Here is a 25,162-nt window from a genome sequence, read left to right on the forward strand (position 1 = left end):
CAAATTGGGCCCAAACCTCTACATGGTCTTACCTTAAGGCCCAACCATTTATTCTAGTCCAAATACTTCGCATTTTGATGGTCCAATATCTCATAATCATCAAGGCCCAAATATGGCCCATCTATGGCCCAATTTTCCAAATTGGGCCCAAGCCTTTCCAATGGGCCTTATCCTAAAGCCCAATAATTTCCTTAGTCCATTAACTTGTTTCCATTTGGCCCACGAAGGCCCACCGCAGGTTAGTCCAAGAAATGGCCTAATAAGAACCCAAACCCTATTAGGGTTTTTTCACATAAAATGACGATTAGGCTTAAGTGTTCCTACTTAACCCATTAAGGACTTGATCCATTAGGACTTAATGCATTAAGTCTATTACTCCACTAGACCAAACTCACAATGTGGTCTGGCATAATTCAAATTTCCAAATCCAACGGTCCAAACGCGGGTCCCGACAAATCCAAAATACACATTTCCAAAATTAGGGTTTTCTAAAACCTAGTTAGGGTTTCCAACCAAATCACAAAACCAGTTAATCCAATAGTTAAGTTTTTACATTAATTAAAGTATAATCAAGTCGGGTACCACCCACTACCACCTCGGGCAGTGGTGGTTGGCGGTGGTTCACGGCGGCAGCCACCACCTCACGGTGGTGGTGGTTATGATCTTGGGCCAAAGCAACATCAAAAGCACTCCAAACTTCAATCTAAACACACCCGAAAGCCCACAGCCACCGGAGATGGTGGCTAGCAGTGGCGGAATGACGGCAGCAGGTGGTGGTGATGAGGTTCCTTCCGTTTCCTGGCCAAGAGAGATTCATACAACATTAAACTCATGAACTACATTCCTACACACATTAATTCACGCACACAGCCACCCCTCATGGTGGCTAGTGGCGGCAAAAGAGATGGCAGCCAGCACCTCACGGTGGTGGTGGCGGGTCTTCCTTGGTTTTTTAGGCCAAATATGGCTCACACAATCACACAAACACCGACGGCACATAAATAATAGAACGTACCTTCACCCAACCACCTCCTAAACGGCTGACGTCGCCGGAGTTGACGACCACAGCAGCGCGAAAGCCTCCAGTGGCAGCAATAACGTTCACGACGTCAACCACTGAGAGGGACGACGGGAGGAGAGAGAAGTGGTGGTTAGGCCTATCGGAAACTTCCTGGTTGCTCACGCCCTACAACTCGCCGATCACAGCTCCAAAACTTCGGTATCAGTGCTCTTCCGGCTACCTGCGATGTCCGACAACAGGGTTGTGCATGGCGGCGCTCGGTGGTAGGTAGCAGCAGACCTGGTGGCGTTTAGACTCGGTCTGCAGGCGGTGGTTAAGAAGGTTCCCTCATGGTGGCGGCTAGTGAAGAATTAGGGTTAGGGTTAGGAATTGACGACCTTAAGACGGGATGGAAGACCACCGGGTTCAAATCCAATGTCCCATCCAAACTTATGCACATTTTACGCATTTGGTCCCTCCCCATAAGATCTTTCTCAAATCAAGGCTACAATTTACAAAACAGCCCCCAACACCTAATATTCATCACAATTCAAGTCCCAGAAGTTACCACTTAACCCTCAACATTACAAAATCCTTTCAATCTAAGTCCAATAATTACCAAACACCCCTTGACTTCTGCAAATCTATACAAAACCAATCCGGAACTTACACTTTAACCCCCGAAAGTCTAAATTATATCATTTGGCTCCCCAAACCCAACTCCCCGCTAAATATTATGGATTTTAGGGCCGTTATAAAATAATATAAGATATAATTTTACATCTCGGGGTTTAGGGTTTATTATTTAATTACTTAATCTTTAAACAAAATGTTACAACTCTCCCCCACTTAAATTAGATTTCGTCCTCAAAATCATTCCTTACTATTCCTGGCACGCCAAATAACTTGAGCAACACGACCACAACCAAAAGGATACCCTAGCCTTCCCAAGGAACCAAAACCAACCCCCTAGGGTTCTAAACCCCGAAGATGGAATGAATTACTTGCAACATGATCCCATTTACTTAGTCTGAAATCTGTAATCTCGAGATGGTCTGACTCCCTGACAGACGCCCATCCTGAACCAAAGCTAAATCCATCCCATAAATTTCCCAACTGACTACTCAACTTTTGATATTAGGGATTTCCTGTTAGAAACAGAATCACTGACCAACTATCCCTACAGATCACTACACTTGGCAATAGGCTTAGATAATCCTTCGAGTAGGAGACCCATCCCTGCAACGGTTATACTCAGACGAGAGCTGTGCAACAGGGTCAGATCAACCACTCTGAGATTATTTAACCCAACTGTAAACGACTTAGCATATACCCCGAATACAAGAAATTTCACACACGAATCCCAAGTCACTGAACCCACTTCGACTCTTCTTACTACCCCTTGCTGCTTTCTAGAGGCAGCCGAGACCTCCTTGATCTCACCTTATCTATCAACTGCTCGAAACATCGAACATCTAACCGATTGCTGGCCAGAAATACATGCACAACAGTCCCACATGACCTCTGAAGGATACCTCGTCTCATAATAACTGTCCTATCTATACCACCACTCATGGCTCCTTCAATCCTTTGATCCACCCGATCATGATAGGCTGACAACCTGTCGCCACTGAATCTGACACAAAAAGGAGAATACTACCAGAGTAGTTGTAGTCGTACATCATGTCCGGTCTTCTTCGACCTACCGTTTCCTGATTCCAATTGGGTTGTGACCTACTCACAACCTTGTGAACTGGCCCACCCTGGCCTAAGTCATCTGAACGAATCTGTGAATACCACGGCAACCCTGTAGTCTTTCTGCACTTCCCACACCATCTGACCGATTGTGAATGCTATGGCTCCCCCGCAGTCTTACAACACTTTCCACACTATCTGACTACTAGTGACGCTACGGATCCCCCATAGTCTTACAACACTTTCACCCCAACTGACCATAAGTGAATGTTACGGATCCCCCATAGTCTTACAACACTTTCACCCCAACTGACCATTAGTGAATGTTACGGCTCCCCAGTAGTCTTACAACACTTTCACCCCAACTGACCATTAGTGAATGCTACGACTCCCCCGTAGTCTTACAACACTTTCCACACTATCTAACTACTAGTGAATGCTACGGCTCCCCCGTAGTCTTACAACACTTTCATCCTAACACAACTGCAGCCCAATGCCTTACCCCTAATCTATCAATGCAAAACGCATACAAAGTCGAGCACGCACTCAACCTAGCACCCGAACTGAACTCAATTCATGACTGGAGCCCCAACCTGCTTCCCCAGATTCTGCTATCAAGCCCCAAGAAGACGTGATTCACATGATGGGGTGTTTTACCGAACTCCAAACTCACACAACCCTCAAACCAAATAGCCACTTCGCCGCCATTTTCCTTGATGAGGATGAGAAACTCATCCCGGTCTCATACCAGCCCTTGTCTTGAATACCTGCGCGATTCTCCCCCACTTAGATTCGAATAAGTCTTCGCAATACATGAGATTTGAAGGATTCCCAATCCTTTTTACTCTTTAATAACCAAACTGTTGACAACCTGCTGCTTACCCGTGCTAGTGTTCTATTACTGGTCCAAACCCCAAATACTACACAACTCCTAAAGATCAGACGAACACTTCCCGAATCCTAGCGAAACTAATAATCTCGGACGCCTTAAAATGATGCCACACTTATATCTTGAAGTCCAAATAACTGATGCCCAGACCAAAGCCTCTACAGTAGACCACTTCCCCTGCCACTTCCAAAAGCCGACCCCAGCACAATGGTTGAGTCACCAATCCTGACCGTAGAACTTCCGCATGACGTTCCTGAACCGATCTCGACCATAGACCCGGATAACATTGAACGCTCCAAACCAGCAAAGAGGGAAATGAACTTTCACTAACCACTCCATAACTCAGGGTATGGAAATGGCATATGAAAGTGTTTGAAAGTATAACCCAAAGACAAGTAGGGAAACAAACCCAGAGGTACACTTACCCAAACCCTTGGAACAAAAACTCCATCGTGCAGTTTCCCGCAAGTGTTGCACCAAATCCGGCCCTGCTGGCCTCTCACAAGCTGATCTGAGCTCTTGGGTCTCTTTCCGAGATCCTCCACTAAATTCACATGACCTGAACCTCTCTTATCGAGGTACTCCTAATCGATCTTCCGCCCTCGGGCTCTGGGACCCATATCATTCAGGGTCTCGCACCCTGACCCAATCACCAACTCAATCGTCAACGACTGAACTGCAATAGCTAGAGCAACCTTTGCTCTAAACCGGGCTACTAACTACCCCCAAGACATAGTATCCAATCCCGAAAGTGAAATAGATCGCACAATCAATCCTTGTCGCCCGATACAAGAGATCCAAGGCGAACTCAAAATCTTGGCAGTCCTTCTACTTATCAGCTCACCATCGGAGCCGGGACCAAACCCTGGTCCTTCCTCATGTGTGCTCATCCTCATCTGGCAAAGCAGCTATCCCCACGATCAAAGCATAACCAAGAAGTCTCCTTCCTATAAGCTTCTTAGATTCTCCAAGAGTCTCACCGATTCGAGTATGGATCCTGTGCTTTCAATAGTACATGCCTAATACTACCTTCCACACCTATCCATACTTTCCTTAGCAATCCTCCCGAATCCTCTAAGTCACCTACTCCACTGATGCACCAACTACCCACTAAACAGCAACATGATACCCACCGAAGCAACTCCTAGGCTCTCCCTAGGTTACCAACCTCACCGAACTGCCCCACTAACTCACTGGAGCATATCCTAGGCTTTCCTAGGTTCCCAACCCCGCCCTGCCATCAGCTGCTGAAGAACTCCTCATGATGTCAGCCATCCACCTCCTGAATATCGTCATATTCACTTAGTAGCTGGCTCCCATCATTCAAGAGTTCCACAAAGCACAAAGCAAGCAGCATTCGTGCATTAGCACTCCGATCCAAAGAACTATCATAGAACATTCAGCCCACATACCACAACTCATGATATCCACATCCATCCATCATCACTGTCGGCTGCTTTATGCATGCAAATTATACACAGAACAGGATCTAATAGACTGTCGAATAATAGACTCTACCCTAGGACCACAACCAGACAAGGAACAGGAAATAAGGCAAAATCAATTATTCTAAGGCTATAAGATCCTAACCGTATACAATTTTAAAAGCATACACGTAGCAGTTACTAATACCAATAATCATTCCCATTCCAGCGTAGCATCCAGTATCTCCAAGGCTACAAGCATCACATATCAGGCCAATCTATCGCTGTCTACTCAACACTAGCATGCAAATCTACCAGCTCATACAACATATAAAGGCATCTTTCCTAGCCCTAACTAGCATGCGATTCTCAGATTTATAAATCAAGTCATAACAGATACATATATGGGTATTCTAGGGAAACTTACTTGAGCTCGGCTGATTGCATGCACCACACCCCTTCTTCTCTTAGAAATTCTTTCCTTAAAAAAAACATTTTTCTTTTGAAAACTTTACAAATCCTTAGTTTGAGTTCAGACACACCCGAAAGTATGTCCGAATCCCTCAAACCAAGGCTCTAATACCAACTTGTAACGACCCAAAAATCAAGGGTAAAAATTTCATTTTTCATTATAGTCAAACACAAATGTTACTTAATCTAACCATTCAAAAACATTACTTAATTTATAACATTTATCAGTGTTACATCCCAAAATCTCATAATGCAGAAAACATGGGTGTATGAGCTGCGATCAAGACGGGCCCTTCCTTTTCAAACCAATGATACCTGAAACTCTAAACAAAATTGTAAGCACGAAGCTTAGTGAGTTCCCCAGAGCATACCCCACATAATCCACATAATCTACATAACCGCATAAACCATATCAATCACATAAGAAACATAGGCCATGCATATCAGCATATAAGGAAGCCATGGAAACCCTCCAATGTCTTACTCCGGGTGCCATAGGAACCCCCTCATGGTCTTAGCCTGGAATGACATGGGAACCCCCACATGGTCTTGGCCTGCATTTCCATAGGAACACCCACATGGTCTTATATCCAACTACCTCGAGAACCCCCTGGGGTCTTCCATACAGAAATCATACCAATATAACACAAAATCAACTAATAGTATGCATATAAAAATCCTATAAGCCATACATACAAACACATTACATCGGATGCCATGGGAACCCCACATGGTCTTAGCTTGGAATGCCATGGGAACCCCCACATGGTCTTATATCCAACTGCCTCAGGAACCCCCTGGGGTCTTCCATGCAAGTATCACAAAGACAACTAGCATACCAAATACCACACAATCAACTAGTATACCACATATAATTAATTGCCATGGGAACCGCCGCATGGTCTTCACATAAATACATAATGTATCGATAGCACATCGACAATAATCATCACAACTAGATAAATGGGTCGGCCTTGGTTCCTTAGACCCATTGGTATGGTGAGGAGACTCACCTCGCACTATCGAAGTCCCGCGGATAAACTCTAGTTGCTGGTTGACAGATTCCCAAACTGTCAACATCAAAACAACACCCAATTACTAATTAGGTTCCAATACATAACCATAAGTCCAAGCTTGGGGTAAAAGGCTACTTTACCCCCAACCTAGCTTGATTCAAAACCAGGGCCCAAACTCACACTCTGAAGGCCCAAAAGCCCAATAATCAACAAAGGCACAACATATGGCCCAATTTTCCAAATTGGGCCCAAACCTCTACATGGTCTTACCTTAAGGCCAAACCATTTATTCAAGTCCAAACACTTCGCATTCTGATGGTCCAATATCTCATAATCATCAAGGCCCAAATATAGCCCATCTATGGCCCAGTTTCCCAAATTGGGCCCAAGCGTTTCCAATGGGCCTTATCCTAAAGCCTAATCACTTCCTTAGTCCATAAACTTGTTCCCATTTCGCCCATGAAGGCCCACCGCAAGTTAGTCTAAGAAAGGGCCCAATAAGAACCCAAACCCAATTAGGGTTTTTCACAGAAAATGACGATTAGGCTTAAGTGTTCCTACTTAACCCATTAAGAACTTAATCCATTAATTCCATTACTCCACTAGACCAAACTCACAATGTGGTCGGGCATAATTCAAATTTCCAAATCCAACGGTCCAAGCGCGGGTCCCGACAAATCCAAAGTACACATTTCCAAAATTAGGGTTTTCTAAACCCTAATTAGGGTTTCCAACCAAATCACAAAACCAATTAACCCAATAGTTAAGTTTTTACATTAATTAAAGTTTAATCAAGTCGGGTACCACCCACTACCACCTCGGGCAGTGGTGGTTGGCGGTGGTTCACGGCGGCAGCCACCACCTCACGGTGGTGGTGGTTATGATCTTGGGCCAAAGCAACACCAAAAGCACTCCAAACATCAATCCAAACGCATCCGAAAGCCCACAGCCACTGGAGATGGTGGCTAGCAGTGGCGGAACGGCGGCAGCAGGTGGTGGTGATGAGTTTCCTTCCGTTTCCTGGCCAAGAGAGATCCATACAACATTAAACTCATGAACTACATTCCTACACATACTAATTCACGCACACATCCACCCCTCATGGTGGCAGGTGGCGAAAAAAAAAATGGCAGCCACCACCTCACGGTGGTGGTTGCGGGTCTTCCTAGGGTTTTCAGGCAAAATATGGCTCACACAATCACACAAACACCGACAACACATAAATAATCGAACGTACCTTCACCCAACCACCTCCTAAACGGCTGACGTCGCCGGAGTGACGACCACAACAACGCGAAAGCCTCCGGCGGCAACAATGACGTTCACGACGTTAACCACCAATACGGAGGACGGGAGGAGAGAGAACTGGTGGTTAGGCCTACCGGAAACTTCTTGGTTGCTCAAGCCCTACAAATCGCATACTATAGCTCCAAAACTTCGGTATCGGTGCTCTTCCGACTGCCCGCGACATCCGGCAGCGGGGTTGTGGATGGCGTTGCTCGACGGCAGGTAGCAGCAGACCTGGTGGCGTTCGGACTCGGTTTGCAGGTGGTGGTTATGAAGGTTCCATCATGGCGGCGGCTAATGAAGACTTGGGGTTAGGGTTAGGAAATGATGACCATAAGACGGGAGGGAAGGCCATCGAGTTCAAATCCCGTGCCCCCTCCAAATTTATGCACATTTTATGCATTTGGTCCCTCCCCATAAGATCTTTCTCAAATCAAGGCTACAATTTACATCTCGGGGTTCAGGGTTTATTATTTAATTACTTAATCTTTAATCGGAATGTTACAAATTTCGAAAAACATAGAAGAGGTTAAATACCTTTTAGTTATTGTACTAAATGACCAATCAAATCATTCTTCAAAAACTCTTGGAAGTTAGCACCAGGAATATCGTGTCTCTAATGGTTCACATCCAAACCCTAGCAACTAGGAAACTTGAATAGAAGAGAGGGAGGAAATTTCAGCTAGCTCTTAGCAATAATTGTTAGGGTCAGGATCCTCACAATGTTCAGGATCCTTAAATATCCAAGATTCTCAAGCACTTCAGGATTCCGGCTATTACCGTTATTATTTTTACTAACTTTTATAACAGTCATATTTTATTCATAACTAATGCATGTGCAGAAATAGTCAAGGGAAGACCAATTCTCAACGTAGAATCAGTCCAACAAGGTTAACACCCGAAAATACCAAGTCAAAGCACGTTTTAAATACCAGTTCAGCAGGATCCCGGAAATATCGGACATTTAGCTATTTAATCTAGACTATAAATACACCTGTAAAACACACACAACAGGGACAATTCTATGACACCTTACTCATCTAGACTCTCTTTATCATTTGTAATCGTATTATCAAGCTGATATCTGTAATTTTTGTTCAAATCAATAAGATCATACAAGGCAGGTGATCATTATCACCTCCTAAGGTTTTATGTCGGAGATCCTAGCATGGATCAAGGGTTTCCTTGTAAATCACTCGTGCAATCTTGTTCTAATTTTGTTAATCACTTCACCTACAACACCACAGCCTCTCATGCAATTTGGTTAATATCCACTTTGTAGATTTTTGACCAAAACAATTTGGCGCCCACCGTGGGGCCGTGGTGTTCTTAATTCTCGAAAATTATGTCTACACAACCAACTTTATCTTCTTCCTCTATTCCTCCCATTTCCTCAAAAAAAAAAAACAAATCTTCCACCACCTCCAAAAGGACCTCCTAGTTAGAGGAAAACTCTGGATACCTCTAAAAAGTACACTTCTCCGGTCATCAACCATGAGAATTCGGGATCCCTGAGATCCCAGGATCCTCCTATTTCGCAACAGTGAACTCTTCTCCATGGTGAAGATGGTAAAGAAACAACTAAACCAACAACAAGACGAAAACAAGACTACACTCAAGGAGATGGAAAGAATTAGGGCGGAGATCCATAAACCCCAAGGAGCAGCACCCTCGATCTTGCAATCCAAGATCCTGAACTTTGATGATGTAGGATCCTTAGGAAACCGTTGGGAGATAGGATCCTCAACACCAACACCAACTACCAATTGGGATGTAACTCCAAACAATCAAGCCCATGTGATCCAGGATCCCGACAAAATCTTCATCACTCCCGATAACAAGGATTCTGGTAACTTCGTGAATAATAATACTTTTAATACTAAATCTATGGACCTTGATACAGGAATAAGACCGGTCATGGACAAAGAACTTCAGTAGTTAAGGGAGATGATGTCAAGTGTACCCGGAGTGGTCCAATCTATACTAGAGGTGTTTCCCACGAGCCACATGATCTCAAGATTTGCTCCTGCAATAGCTGAAGTCCCAAAGCGATTCCAAACTCCCAAAACGAAGCCTTACGATGGAACCACAGATCCTGAAGGATGCATGGCATAATACAGAGAAAGAATGGAGATCATTACCATTCCCAAACATCTATTGGAAGCCTGTTTTGGTTCCACCCTCATAGGATCAGCCTTGAAATGGCTTCTTAGTGTTCCTTTTTATTACTTGTTTTGCTTATTTCGTTAATATTTTCAATAGCTGATTTTCTTATAACAGGACATTCGAAAGGATCACTAGTGATCTCCATTTAGTAATCCAGGATCCTAACAAATCCTTTAGGGATTTTGTAAGCAGTTTTGGCAAGGAAGCGCTGAATATTCCTACTATCGACATAGCCACTGCAGTAGAAGCCTTCAAGATAGATTTAAAGAAGGATCCTCCCTTTTATGAGGATCTCGTAATGACCCCATGTAGGAAAACGACGAAGTCAGAAGTAGAACATCGAGGTTCATTAGACTTAAAGAATGAAAGGAAATCCAGAAGAGGACCAGCTCCCCAAACTCATATGACAATCCTATTAGGAAGGCTGATTCCTTGGCCCAAAGATCCTATAAGCCGAAACCATATTCCAAACCTGGTCGTTATAGGGTTAATGCCCTTCAAGATGAAAAGGATAAAGATGAATTCCCTAGGATTACTGACTATTGTTTTACTTTGAATGTTTCAGGTCTAATCTTTGCCATGCAGGATCTTGGCGAGAAAGCAAGGTGGCCAATGAAATGAGAGAAATCGAGTGGTTGGAAAGACGAGTCTAAATGGTGCACATGCCATGACGATTTCAGCCACATCACTGAGGATTGCATAACCCTTAGAAAGGAGATTAGCTATCTCCTAAGAAAATGAAATATCAAAGAGATCCTAGGAAGATGAAAAGAAAGATTGAAGGAAAAAGAACAGGGTCTTGCGAAGAACCTGGAAAAACTTGGATCCCCTCCTTCAAACGCCAATGTAATTAACGTTATCTTTAGGGGTTCTAATATGTGTGGAACTTATTACTCTCCAGAAAAAAGACACGATGAGGTATCCAAAAAAGAGAAAGAAGAAAGACCCTGGAGGAAGACTTCGATAACACAAGGATCCCGGTGGATGAAGGATCCTCAGTGAACATCACACTCTTAGATGCTCTAACCAGGATGAACATCCCAGAACCCGAGATAATCAAAAGACCCTCAGTAGTAATGGGATTCAGCGTTGAAACAAATCATACAATTGTGGAAACCAAACTACCTATCTACATCAAAGGGGTAAACTCTATGCAACGCTTTTATGTTACTAATGCTTTGTCTTCCTACAGTATTATATTAGGTAGTCCATAGATCCATGACATGAAAGCAATACCATCAATGTACCACCAATGTGTAAAGATGCCCACTCCTTAGGGGTCAATGAAGATCACAGGTGATTAACAAGAATCCAAGGAATGCTACAAGACCTCAATGAAGCCTTCCTTATTACTGAGGCAAGAATAGCAATTAAAGCAGGGGGCACAAGATGTACCAGAAGCGAGTGAGCAAGATATAAAAGAAGTGCCCCTAGACCTTGAGGATCCTAACGCTGAAGTACTCATATGATCCTCAATACCAGAAGACATCGAAAAGGACCTAATTACATTCCAGAAAGAAAGAAGGAAAACATTTTCATGGAAACACGAAGACATGATAGGTATATATAAGAATATTATAACTCATAAACTTAACATTGATCCTTCTTTCAAACCCATACATCAAAATAGAAGGAAGTTGGCACCTAAAAGGTACCTGATCATTCAAGAGAAAGTGGAAAAACTTCTCAAATAGGGATGATCAAGGAAGTCAAGTTCCCAAGGTGGCTGACCAACGTGGTCATAGCACAGAAGAAGAATGACTCCATGATAGGCGCGACAACGACTCATGAATTATTAACATTCACGGATGCATCAGCGGGATTCCGACAGATCCAGATGGAACCATCCGACCAAGAGGATACGTCATTCGTAACTCTAATATGTATCTATTGTTATACTACAATGCCATTTGGTCTTAAAAATGTAGGTGGAACATACCAAAGGCTAGTCAACAAAATGTCAAAAGAGAAACTGGGCACACCATGGAAGTCTACATCGATGACATGGTGGTTAAAAAAGCTTAAAATCACCTCAGGGATCTTGAAGAAGCGTTTGATATATTAGATGAATACAATATGAAGTTGAGCCCATCCAAATGTCACTTCGAAATAAAGGCGGGAAAGTTCCTTGGTCACGTGATGAAGCAAGTCCTGACCAAGGATCTTCGAATGGGGAACCACTACTCTTATACCTTTCAGTATCTTCAGATGTTGTAAGTGTTATTCTGGCCCAGGATCTTTATGGAAAACAACATCCTATTTACTATGTAAGTAAAAGTCTATTGGATCATGAAACCAGGTACTCTCACTTTGAAAAACTAATACTCAAACTAGTTACAACTTCAACCTAATTAAGACATTATCTTGAAACTCATACTATACATGTGAAAACTAATTATCTTATCAAAAATTTCATGAGAAATCTAGAAATTCGAGATAGAATAACTAAGTGGTCAATAAAGCTCATCACATATGACATAAAATATGAGCTAGGATCCTTAAAAAAGTCATACGTACTAGTAGACTTTGTGGCTGATTTTAGTGATGATCTACAACCCGAAGCAGAATTGGAAAATCGACAACTCCAAAAATAAGATAGCATGGGAAAATAAACGCTTTTCGCAGATGGAACTCGCAACTTTAGAGGAGCAGGCTCATGGATCATACTAAAATCGTCACAGGGGGACATCCTACCTAGGAAGTTAGTTATAAATTCAATGCAAGTAACAATGAAGCAAAGTATGAAGCATTGCTCATGAGGCTACAGCTGGTCAAGGATCTTCAGGTATATGTCGATTTTTTATTAATAACTAACCACTTTAATGGATCCTATGCGGTTAAAGGCAAAAGACTAGCACTATACCTTCAAATTATTAAAAAATTAGCCTCCGAATTTGAAGGTTTTTGTCTGAATCAAGTTCCTAGAGACGATAACATCGAGAAAGACAGATCAACCAACTTAGGATCTTCCCTTAGGATCCCGACAGAGACCAGGATCCCAATAACCCATATAATGATCCTGACGATAAAAGATCCTGGATCCAAACTGTTGTGAAATATCTCCAGAATGACACGATTCTAAAAGAAGAGAAAAGCGACAGAGCATTCAAGATGAGGGTATCACACTTTGTGATGATCCAAGGGAAATTATACAGGAAACAATGACAGGTCCATATCTTAGATGTTTGGAAGATCACGAAGCTACAGAAGCTCTAAAAGACATACATAAAGTGTTAATAACAAGATACTATTGACCAACCATAAGAAAGACGCCTTCCTACATGATCAGAAATGTGATGCATATCTCACTGATTCAGTAGCAGGAAAGGGGGCATAGTGGCTCGCATCTTGCGAAGATCCTGGAATGCTATACACCTCAAAGTACACTTTATGTAAGTCGATTTAGTTACATTTCATCACAACCAAGGCGAGGTACATACCTACTCCTTACTATCCTTTCTTTCCTTTGTATATTTTTATTCCAAGAACACTAGTGCCTTAAGCATCGGAGGGGCATTAGCCAAGCTAACACCCACCTCAAGCTAACATGCAGATCCTCAAGGATCCTAGCTTCTATTAATAGAGACTGATCATCTCTCCTCTAATTAAGGATACTTAATCCCCTTTAAGGTTTAAAGAGTTAATAACCTCTTTCATCAGTGTTTGGGTTTCTACACCCTGCTTGGACACACGATATCTTACTATGGGATGTGAGTAAGGGGATCATTTCACGCTTTAGTGACTTGGCAACCCTATTATTTCTGAACATATGTTAAGATCCTAAGGTTTAAAGAGTTAATGACCTCTTTCTAATGAGTTTAGGTTTCTACACCTCGCCTGGGCGTGTGATATCTAACTATGGGATGTGGATAAGGGGATCATTTCAAGCTTTAGTGACTTGGCAACCCTCTTATTTCCGAACATATGTTAAGATCCTAAAGTAAATTTCTAAGGTTTATAACATTTTCATGTTATCTAAAATTGGGATCTTACCCCAGAAATTACATAAGGTTTCTAACATCTTCATGTTATCACACATTGGGACTTTTCCCTAGAAAATACACACGAATCATAACATTTTCATGTTATCATAAGTTGGGATCTTTTCCCATGAAATATGTCGCAAGTTGGGATCCTCCCAAGTATATAACATTAACATGTTATCAATTGAACTTATGGTGTTACCCAATAATTTTTTCAAGGTTTATAACCTAAACAGGTTATCCTAAGAAGGGAATTCCCCCGTATGATCTTATGATTAAGGATCCTCATCATTGAGGATACTCGTCGGTAGGTACCCTCATCAGTAAGAATCTTATCATTAGAAGTCAACAGCGATCCTAAGTTCTTTCCTAAGTTGAGATTTATCCTCAGTAAATTCTAAGATTGAAGAACTTATGAAGATTAAGGAATAACTCGAAGACAGTCAGCAGTGGCGGATCCAGGATCAATGTAAAGGGGTATCCCCGACAAAAAAATAATCGTGTAATACACAATAAGAACAAAAATCTAGAAAAAATTACACTACTAAATTTTTTTTGAGGGGTATCCCATGCTACCCCAGAATACATAGTAGATCCGCCTATGACAATCAGGTTCCATCCTTCCTTGTTCTTAACTTTGAAATTTTTTAAAATTAAGGATCTTAAACTTCTCAGGATCCTAAACCAATTGCTGATTTATAAACTTTCATCACTTCATAGTCATTTACTATTTTAAATTGATATCTTTAAAGAAGTTTTAAAACACTTAGATTTACCAAAGTTAGTTCTTAACAAATTCTTTTATACTTGTTTTATTATAAAAAAACATATGTTCAGATGCTAAAGTAAATTTCTAAAGTATATAACATTATCGTGTTATCTTACGAAATGGGTTTATCCCCAGTTATTATCTGAAGTTAGGTTTATCCCCAGTTATTATCTGAAGTTGGGTTTATCCCCAGTTATTATCTGAAGTTGGGTTTATCCCCAGTATTAACTGAAGTTGGGATTATCCCAAGTTATTATCTGAAGTTGGGATTTCCCCAGTTATTACCTATGTGGGATATTTCCTGATATTACCTAAGTTGGGATATTTCCTAATATTACCTAAGTTGGGATCTTCCCCAGTATTTCTTAAGTTGGGATCTTCCCTAGTATTTCTTAAGTTGGGATGTTCCCCAGCAAAAGCTATATATGGATTTTACCTAGTAATTTTCTAAACTTTATGACACTAATGCGTTATCTTATGTTGGGATTTTCGCCAGAAAATACCTAAGGTTTATAACATTTCGTGTTATCATACGATTTGGGATTTTTCCCAATAATTTACTAAGATTGGGACACTCCCTCGAAAATGTGAAAGACTTGTAGCATTACCATGTTACAAATAATAGTTTTCTTAGTTATTTACCACGTTGGAGTTATCTCCAATTGATTTCTAAGACGGAATACTCACCAGTTCACTAAGTAAAAGCCGAACAAGGATCTTCCATGATACAAGCTTCAAAATCACATGGAGCTAAAAGACTTACAATGAAAAACTTATCCTAAGTCGAAAGTCTTCAGAAGATCAAAACTAAACCTAAAGCTCTCTCCAGGTTTTATCTATCTTTATCTTCTATGCTTACTACCACTGAAGTTGTTCCTAAAGCAATATATATACTTTTCTTCTAATGGTTTTCCTACTTTTCAATAAAAAAAAACTTACCTCTTCTAAAACCCCGGGATCCTGACTATTACAATATCCTGATCAAGTAACTTTTTATCTCAGATCTTTAGGATCCTAAATTTTTTTTGTAACTTCTAAACTCATTAGGATCCTGATCATTTGAGAACCCTTAGAAAAACCTATTTTAACCCTATTTTTACAACCAAATCAACCACGCAAGAAAAGAGATAAACCAAAGCATCAGTATTAAAAGGGATTATCCTCCTATCCTACAAAAAAGAAAATATTGTTTTACAGAACAAAAAATTAAAATTGTTTTTAAAATTTATCAAACTTAATTCAATGTTTGATCACCCCTAACTGGAATATACTCTGCCTCTTTCTTCTCTTCTCTGTAGGATCCTGACCTACATTTACAAGGTTTACAGTCAACTTAGCCAGGGTTTCATGCCAATCTTCCATGTTCTAGGATCATGCATTCTCCACATCCTCCGTCAGCTTGATCTTTACCTCTCAGTTAACCTCAACAACACTGCTCTTAACCTCGTAAATCAACTCCTCAGTCTCCAGTACATGCTCCGCCCGGTCAAGCTTAACCTTCAGATCTTCGGTGGATCGAGAAACATGATCAATCAACCTATAAAAGATCATGGTAAGTGAATTAAAATCAAACAAGAAAAAAGCATAAGGATCCTTATAGATATCCAAAAAGAGAGCAGCTTCCTCAGCGCCTCATCCACCCCAAGGCTCTCCAAATCCAAGGTCCCAGTTGACTTCCTCTTTTAGGATCCTGGAGTCTTGACAGTCAGATCTATCGAGTTTCTCTTCGGAGGAAGAGAAGATGAGGTATTATCCTTCTTGACCACAAGTTGGCCACCATACGTGGCGGAGTCGATATCAACAAGGAGGAACCAAACACTAGAGTGTGTAGCCTTGGATCCTAAACATAGCTAAGGAAATCGATAAGTTCAGGATCCTCCATGAAAAATAAATCATAGACAGATAAAGGATCTTTACCTATCGACATGGGGCAATAGCAGATGTACTATCTTGAAAGGTAAGTTCTTCGAACATGAAGGATCTTTCAGTCTCAGGCAAAGCAAGGAAACTCCCAATCTTCTCCTTGGTATCTTCAGCAGCAGGGACGGGATCCTCGAACTTGAAAGTTGCATCAAAACAAATAAAACAAGAAAGAGATCACTGACAGGATGGATTCACGTTTCACAAAGAAATATTTCTCTTTCCAAGAACCTTCTATTCGTTCTTATTTCAAAATAAGATATGATTTACTTGTTTTGGCTCTGAGCAGTAAACGACAAGACCCAAAAGTTTCAAGATCACAAACATGGGCCAACTTAGCTAAATCCCATGTCTAGATCCTTAGATTGATTCAATCGATCAACCTAAAGCAGGATCCTCCCGATCACGAGCCTATAGTGAATGGGTATTCAGGAAAACAAACCCACGTCAGAGAGAAAAAAGTCAGGTTGGGTCTTAGTATCGAAAGGCTTGAAAATAACATCGGAAGGAAAAAGCCCCAATTGACTTCAAAGACTCAATATCGTCATCACAAAAAGAACAAGTCTCTTCATAAGATAGGATCCTCTAATCGATGAAGTCCTCGTCGGAAAATCCAGTATGCTCAAGAGAGAATGGATTGCCTCTTTACCTATAATCAACAAACAGGAAAAATAAAAAGAAAGGAGAAAGAATTTTACCTTCAAACCAAGGTGAGAAAAGTGATTTGACAACATAACCATATCTTTTGAACGGATAGAACTTTATCCGTTAGAGTTTGAATTTCGAATCCTTTATTTCTAATTAACTAAATTATACACTTTAAATACTTGAAATCATTTCAAATATTTTGTAGGTATAATTTGGGGGCAATTGTTAGGGTCAGGATCCTCACAATGTTCAGGATCCTCAAATATCCAGGATTCTTAGCTAGTTCAGGATCCCGGCTATTACTGTGATTATTTTTACTAGCATTTATAACGGTCATATTTTGTTCATAACTAATGCATGTGCAAAAATATTCAAGGGAAGACCAATTCTCAATGAAGAATCAGTCCAACCAGGCTTAAGACCTGGAAATACGAAGTCAAAGCACATTTTAAATACCAGTTCAGCAGGATCCCGAAAATACCGGACATTTAGTTATTTAATCTAGACTATAAATACACCTATAAAACACACACAACGGGGACAATTCTCTGAGACCTTACTCATCTAGACTCTCTTTATCATTTCTAATTGTATTATCAAGCTCATCTCTGTAATTTATGTTCAAATCAATAAGATCATACAACGCAGGTGATCATTATCACCTCCCAAGGTTTTATGCCGAAGATCCTAGAAATGATCAAGGGCTTTCCTTGTAAATCACTCGTGCAATCTTGTTCTAATTTCGTTAGTCACTTCACCTACAACACTATAGCCTCTCATGCAATTTGGTTAATATCCACTTTGTCGATTTTTGACCAAAACAATAATGATTGGCCGGAAATTATAGGGTGGAAGGCCCTATTTATAGCTGATAGAGAAACCTTAGATAACGCTTACTTGATTAAAATAATAATATCTCAAATCAGGTAATTATCTGGTTTCCTAATTATCTTTATGGGATATTCTAGAACACTAGAATCACCGAAAAACCATCCACCTCTATGGGGAAGGTTCTGTTACCCTTTTGTTCAACTATTGAACAATTATAGTTTAGGTCGTTGCACTATTTATTAATCCAGATAATCCCAAAATTAATTGTATATAATTTATAATTAGTTCTTAATTAAATAATATTATTTCTAATTAATATATGATTCTCATAATATATTAACAAAACACTTATTGCTATTTATCAATCATATAATAAATCAATAAATCAGTCTCTCTATGTCACTCTCTAAAAGTCATCCTATTCAATTAGCAGGTTTGAGGGCAACCTAAAAGGACTTTGTTAATAATTCAAGCATATACCAATTTAGTTATTGGCGTAGAGACCTAATCCAACAGTCTCTAACTTGGATAAGTCTATAACTACAATTTCCAGAATAACTTCTAAATTATCAGCAAAGGGTGCTTCTTAGAGCAACTCCAGTTTTTGATCTGATCAGAAATTAGTCTAAAGACAAGGGATCAAATATTCCTTCTTTCAACAAGATATCGTATAGACACGAGACATCGATTAGAATCAATCTCATTTTCCAAAATTCTGTTTCCCGATTTCCTGATTTGGATGACCTCATAAGACTTACTAATTGAACACATCAATTTAGTCTTGGTTGGGCCCAACACTATAAGTCAACACCAAATCACCGAGGGGCCCAAATATATCGCTTTTCCTGTTAGGGAAAAAGGAACGAATAAACTTTGATTCATATGCTTGTATCCTTTACTCACTAAATCATACATGACACTACATTTTATAACTCCAAGTTACTGATGCGTTTTCGCAATACCAATGTACAACTGACTTGTAAATTATAACTGATATACCTCCATTTTAAGAATATAAGATATTATCGCCTCAAAATTACCCGTGATAGAATCCATGAAGTAATTCTCTGATCTTGGGTTTATCCAATACTCAAATCTCCAATTTCTAAGTACTCATGAATGTTGTAGCAGCACATTTGCTATGTCTAAAACTCCTTAGACAATCTACAATCCAATTCATGGCAGTCTTCATTGACTACTTACTTCCTAAAGTATGAGCGACTGTGAAGCTTCGAATAATCAAATTATTCAGGAAGAAAAACATGAAAAACAAACACAAGAATAAATAATTAACTAAGGCAGTAAAAAAAACTCATAAATAATCTCTATAAATCACCAAAAATCTATTATATTTATTTTATTATGAGTTTAAAAGTAATCATCTAACTACTAAAACTAAGATCATATTTGAAACCAATGCTCCTAGCATGTTGACTATGTTTAACCCTACTGAGAGCCTTTGTGAGAGGATCCGTAGGATTGTCTTCTGAAGACACTATCTTTACTATGAGATGACCTTCTTCAACCCTATGTCTGATATAATGGTACTTTCTGTCGATATGTCTTTCTATACCATGATCTCTCGGTTCTTAGGTCAAAGAAACTACTCCTTCATTATCACATAAAAGTTCCATTTGCTCCTGAATGGTCAGAACTACTCTGAGATTGGTGATGAAGTTATTCATCCAAGTTGCTTCCTTTGATGTTTCACTTGCTGCTATGTACTCTGATTCACAATCAGAATTATCCACTGTGTCCTGTTTGGAACTTTTCCAAGTAACTGCTCCTCCATTTAACAGAAACACCCAGCTAGATTGAGAACGAAGATTGTCTCTATCTATTTGAAAGTTGGTGTCACTATACTCACTTACTCTCAATATATCACTGCCACCAAGGACTAAAATCATATCCATTGTCCTTCGTAAATATTTGAGAATGTTTTTCACTGTTGTCCAATGAGCTCTACCAGGATTTCCCTGAAAACGACTGACCATGCTTAAAGCAAAAGACACATCAGGGCGAGTACATGTCATAACGTACATGATTGATCCTACAACCGAAGCATATGGAACTCGACTCATTTCAACTATCTCTTTATTTGTACTAGGGCTTTGAGTCTTACTCAACTTGGCATTACTTTAAATAGGTAGCTCTCATTTCTTGGAATTTTACATACAAAAATGTTTTAGTACCTTATCCAACTATGTACTTTGACTAAGACTAATTAGTCTTTTCTCTCTACCCCATAAGATTCTTATCCCAATAATATAGGTTGTGTCTCCTAGATCCTTCATAAAAAAGACTTTCCAAGCAAAGAGTTCACTTCTTGCAAAGTTGGAATGTCGTTTCCTATAAGAAGTATGTCATCAACATAAAATACTAGAAAGGTTACTATACTCCCACTAGCCTTGACATACACACATGACTCATCTTCACTCCCATAGAAACCAAACTCTTTGACCTTCTCATGGAAGCAAAGATGCCAGTTGTGAGACACTTGTTTCAATCCATAAATGGATTTCTCAAGCTTACACACTGTATTAGGAAACTTTGCATCTACAAAAACCTCTAGCTGACTTATGTAAACTTCTTCAAGCAACTTCCCATTAAAAAAAAGCGGTTTTGACATCCATCTACCATATTTCATAATCATGAAAGGCAGCTATGGAAAGAATTATCCTAATAGACTTTATTTTGACCACTAGTGAGAAGGTTTCATCGTAGTCAATCCACGGGGTTTGAGTAAATCCGTTTGCAACCAGTCATGCCTTGAAAGTGTGTAACTCTCCATCTATTTCGGTCTTCTTCTTGAAGATCCATTTGCAACCAAATGTATTTCGACCAGGTTCTTGATCAACCAAATTCCAAACTTGATTATCATACATGGACTTGATCTCGCTATCCATTGCCTCTTTCCACTTGGTCGCTTCAGGGATTTCCATCGCTTCCTTGTAGTTAGCAGGCTTATCCAAAATTTTTAGTGTACCATCACTGATAAACAAGTCACCATACAATATTATATGGAAACCATCGAACTCAGGTGGCAGGCTAAATCTACTGGATCGGCGAAGAGGTAATGATTTGTCAGTGGGTTCAACAGGAGTCTCATCCTTTGGTTGAGCGTTAGTATCTTCTAAAGTTTCTTCATTGGTTGACTCTTTAATCTCTTCAAGGTCAATGGTACTCCCACTGTCCTCTTTGCATATGAGCTCTCTCTCGCGAAAGACTCCCCTTCGTGCAACAAAGACACGTTCTCACTAGGTCAGTAGAACAAATATCCAAAAGACTTTTAGCCAATGAAAATACATCTCTCACTTCTAGGTTCTAGCTTGTCATGAGTCTCTTTTCTAATAAAAGCTTCACAACCCCAGACCTTGATATGTGCTAACGAGGGAACTTTCCATGTCCACATCTCGTAAGGCGTTTTGACAACCTTTTTGGTAGGGACAAGATTAAGGATATATAGGATCCAAAATAAAAATTCACAACTAAGAAGAGGGATGTCGTAATCTTATCACAAATTTATGAAGGTAGGTAAAGGCAATTTACCAATTTCAAACTATGAAATTCCTAGATCTTTTGAGATTCATTATATCTTATAATTTTTTTTACAAAGGACGGTTGATTTAATTAGTCTTAAATAGAAGTGGGACCAAATACATTAAAATTATATGCAAGTTTGAGTTTAATGGCCTGATCCTTCTGGTTTACATTCTTACGCAGACAAAAAAATAAAGAACAAAAGATGGAATAAAAAATGCAATTGGGTCATGTCTCGACTGATCACTAACGACTGAAAAAGAATAACAAATTTACAAGGGTAGTAGTGGAGGACTTATGGTGGTCAGCAAAGTGCTGGTCGAGAGTGGTTGGCGACGGAAATAGGTGATGGGTTTTTGAGCATTCTAACACTTCCTAAGTGTACATGCAACCCTAATAACCTTGAATCTATGTTTTCTCTATATACATGCAAATTTCTTTTTCAAGGTTATTTCCTAACTAGCATGGCATGGGGATTACATAAAACATAAAAACTAGTAGAAATACATACCTTGTTGTTGCTTGGATTCCTTCAAGACTTTGTGAGCCTAGCACCCCAAATGTTGTGCCTCAAATGCTTCACACAACACCACAAGACTTGGAATAACTTGAGAGAATACTTCTAGCACTCAAAATCGGTTATGCCCTCTCTAGTAACACTAGGTCCACTAGGTCACGATTTTGCTAGCCATAGGGTTCCTTTTATAGTGTTGTCACAATTAGGGTTTACACATGAATGCCCTTAATTGTCATGACTCTTGATTTCTCATGACCCATAGGTTTGTAACTCCCATAGACTATCCATGGAGCTCCATATGGTTATAACCAAACCCATAAACCATGGATCATTAATCCACCATAAAAGAATTGATGATTGTCATAATCAACCCTATATATTTAATTAGTCTCACTTTGATCACCAAATTAATACTAGATTAATACTTGATCAATACTAATTAAATAATACTATTATCAATATATTAGAACTTATAATATATTAATAATCATAAGTGCCTTATTCTCTCATTTAGTCTATCCAAGTATTGCAATGTCATGCAACCCAAATGGACCATGTCGGGTCGGGTCAAGTACATACCAAATAAAGTTATGGACTTAGACACTATATCCAACAGTCTCCCACTTGGATAAGTCTAATAACTATATTTGCAAATGTGACTTCAAAATCCGACTAGCAATCGTAGCTCTTTCAAAGTCTCTCGGAACTGAGATGATGATGATACGCCATTTAAGATAAGTGATCATATAATCCTCTGTTCTCATGATATCAGCCGGACAAACACATGGAACATGGTCTTACTTATTGTCCAGCATTTGTTTCTCGATCTCTGATTTGTTTCGACATAGAACTAAATTGAACACATCAATCAGGTTCTGACCGGGCCCGGTACATAAGTCAAAACCAAATCATCGAGGGGCCCAGATATCGCTTCTATTTCTAGAAGGAACAGATAAACTTCGACTGATATGCTTGTACTAACTACTTGTTGAATTATTCACAAAGGCACGTTTTATGACATCGAGTTACCAATGCGTTTTCGTACAATCAATGAATAACCAACTCATAGTCAACAACTCATATCTCTAGGTTTGAAGATTTATATGATATTACCGTCTCACGATCACTCGAGATAAATTCCATGAAGTGATGCAAGTGAGCGTGGGTTGGATCCAATACTCAGCCCTTATGAGTACTCATGAATGTTGTAGCAACCATTGCATTGTCCAAAGCACTTTTAGACAAATCATACAAGCCAAATTCATGACAGTCTTAAATCAATACTTACTTCCAAAGTTTGACTGACTGTGGATGGTTTGAATAATAACATAATTATTCTGGAAGTAAAAACATGCAAAATTGAAACATAGTAAACAATCGACACAAGATAGTAACACCTTACTCATAAATAAATAACAACTTTTATTTATCATCAAATGTCAATTACATTTTACAAGTTTCAGGAATCTAATTATTGAAACTAATATCATCCTTCAGCCCAATGCGCCTCGCATGCTGTAAATGCTTAACCCTGCTCAGTCCCTTCGTGAGGGGATCTGCCGGGTTCTCATCTGATGATACCCTCTTAGCCACGAGGAGTCCTTCTTCTATTCGATGTCTGATGAAATGGTATTTTCTGTCAATGTGCCTAGATCTCCCGTGATCTCTTGGTTCCTTAGCCAAAGCAACCGCACTTTCGCTGTCACAGAAAATTTCCATTGGCTCTTTTATAGCTGGTACAACTCCAAGGTCTCTGATGAAGTTCTTTAGCCATATCGCCTCCTTAGCTGCTTCACTTGCTGCTATGTACTCTGATTCACAAGTAGAATCAGCTATTGTCTCCTGCTTGGAACTTTTCCAAGTAATTACCCCTCCATTTAGGATAAAGACCCAGCCTGACTGAGAGCGGAAATTATCCCTATCAGTCTGGAAGCTAGCATCGCTATATCCTTCCACTCTCAAGTCATCACTGCCTCCGAGGGTAAGGACCCAATCCTTAGTCCTCCGCAGATACTTGAGAATGTTCTTTACCGCTGTCCAGTGTGCCTTGCCAGGGTTCCCTTGATATCTACTAACCATGCTCAAAGCAAAGGCCACATCAGGGCGAGTACAAGTCATAGCATACATGATCGAGCCCACAGCGGAAGCATATGGTATGTGACTCATCTCAGCTATCTCAGCCTCTGTACTCGGACTCTGAGTTTTACTCAGCTTGGCATTACTCTGGATGGGTAATTCCCCTTTCTTGGATTCTTGCATGCTGAACCTCTTCAGCACCTTATCCAAGTAAGTACTTTGACTAAGTCCAATTAGTCTCTTACTCCTATCTCTCAATATCCTTATCCCTAGGATATAGGCAGCTTCCCCAAGGTCCTTCATAGCGAAACACTTCCCAAGCCAGGACTTAACCTCCTACAAGGTTGGGACGTCGTTTCCTATGAGAAGTATGTCATCCACATACAACACCAAGAAGCTAACTATGCTCCCACTAGCCCTGACATACACACAAGACTCATCCTCACTCCTAGAAAAGCCAAACTCTTTGACTTTCTCATCAAAGCAAAGATTCCATCTGCGAGATGCTTGTTTCAATCCATAAATGGATTTATCAAGCTTACACACTCTATTAGGGTATCTTGTATCGACAAAACCCTCTGGTTGAGCCATGTAAACATCCTCAGCCAACTTTCCATTAAGGAAAGCGGTTTTGACATCCATTTGCCATATTTCATAATCATGAAATGCAACTATGGCTAACAATACTCTAATAGACTTAATCTTAGCTACTGGTGAGAAGGTCTCATCATAGTAAACTCCCGGAGTTTGAGTAAAGCCCTTCGCAACCAGTCGCGCTTTGTAAGTATGTACCTTCCCATCCATGTCGGTCTTCTTCTTGAAGATCCATTCGCACCCAACTGTCTTACGACCTGGTACATTGTCAACCAAGTTCCAAACTTGATTGTCATACATGGACTGAATCTCGCTGTCCATAGCCTCCTTCCATTT

Source organism: Lactuca virosa, chromosome 3 (assembly GCF_052849685.1).
Source record: "Lactuca virosa cultivar CGN04683 chromosome 3, Lactuca_virosa_CGN04683_v6, whole genome shotgun sequence".
NCBI classification, from domain to species: Eukaryota; Viridiplantae; Streptophyta; class Magnoliopsida; order Asterales; family Asteraceae; genus Lactuca; species Lactuca virosa.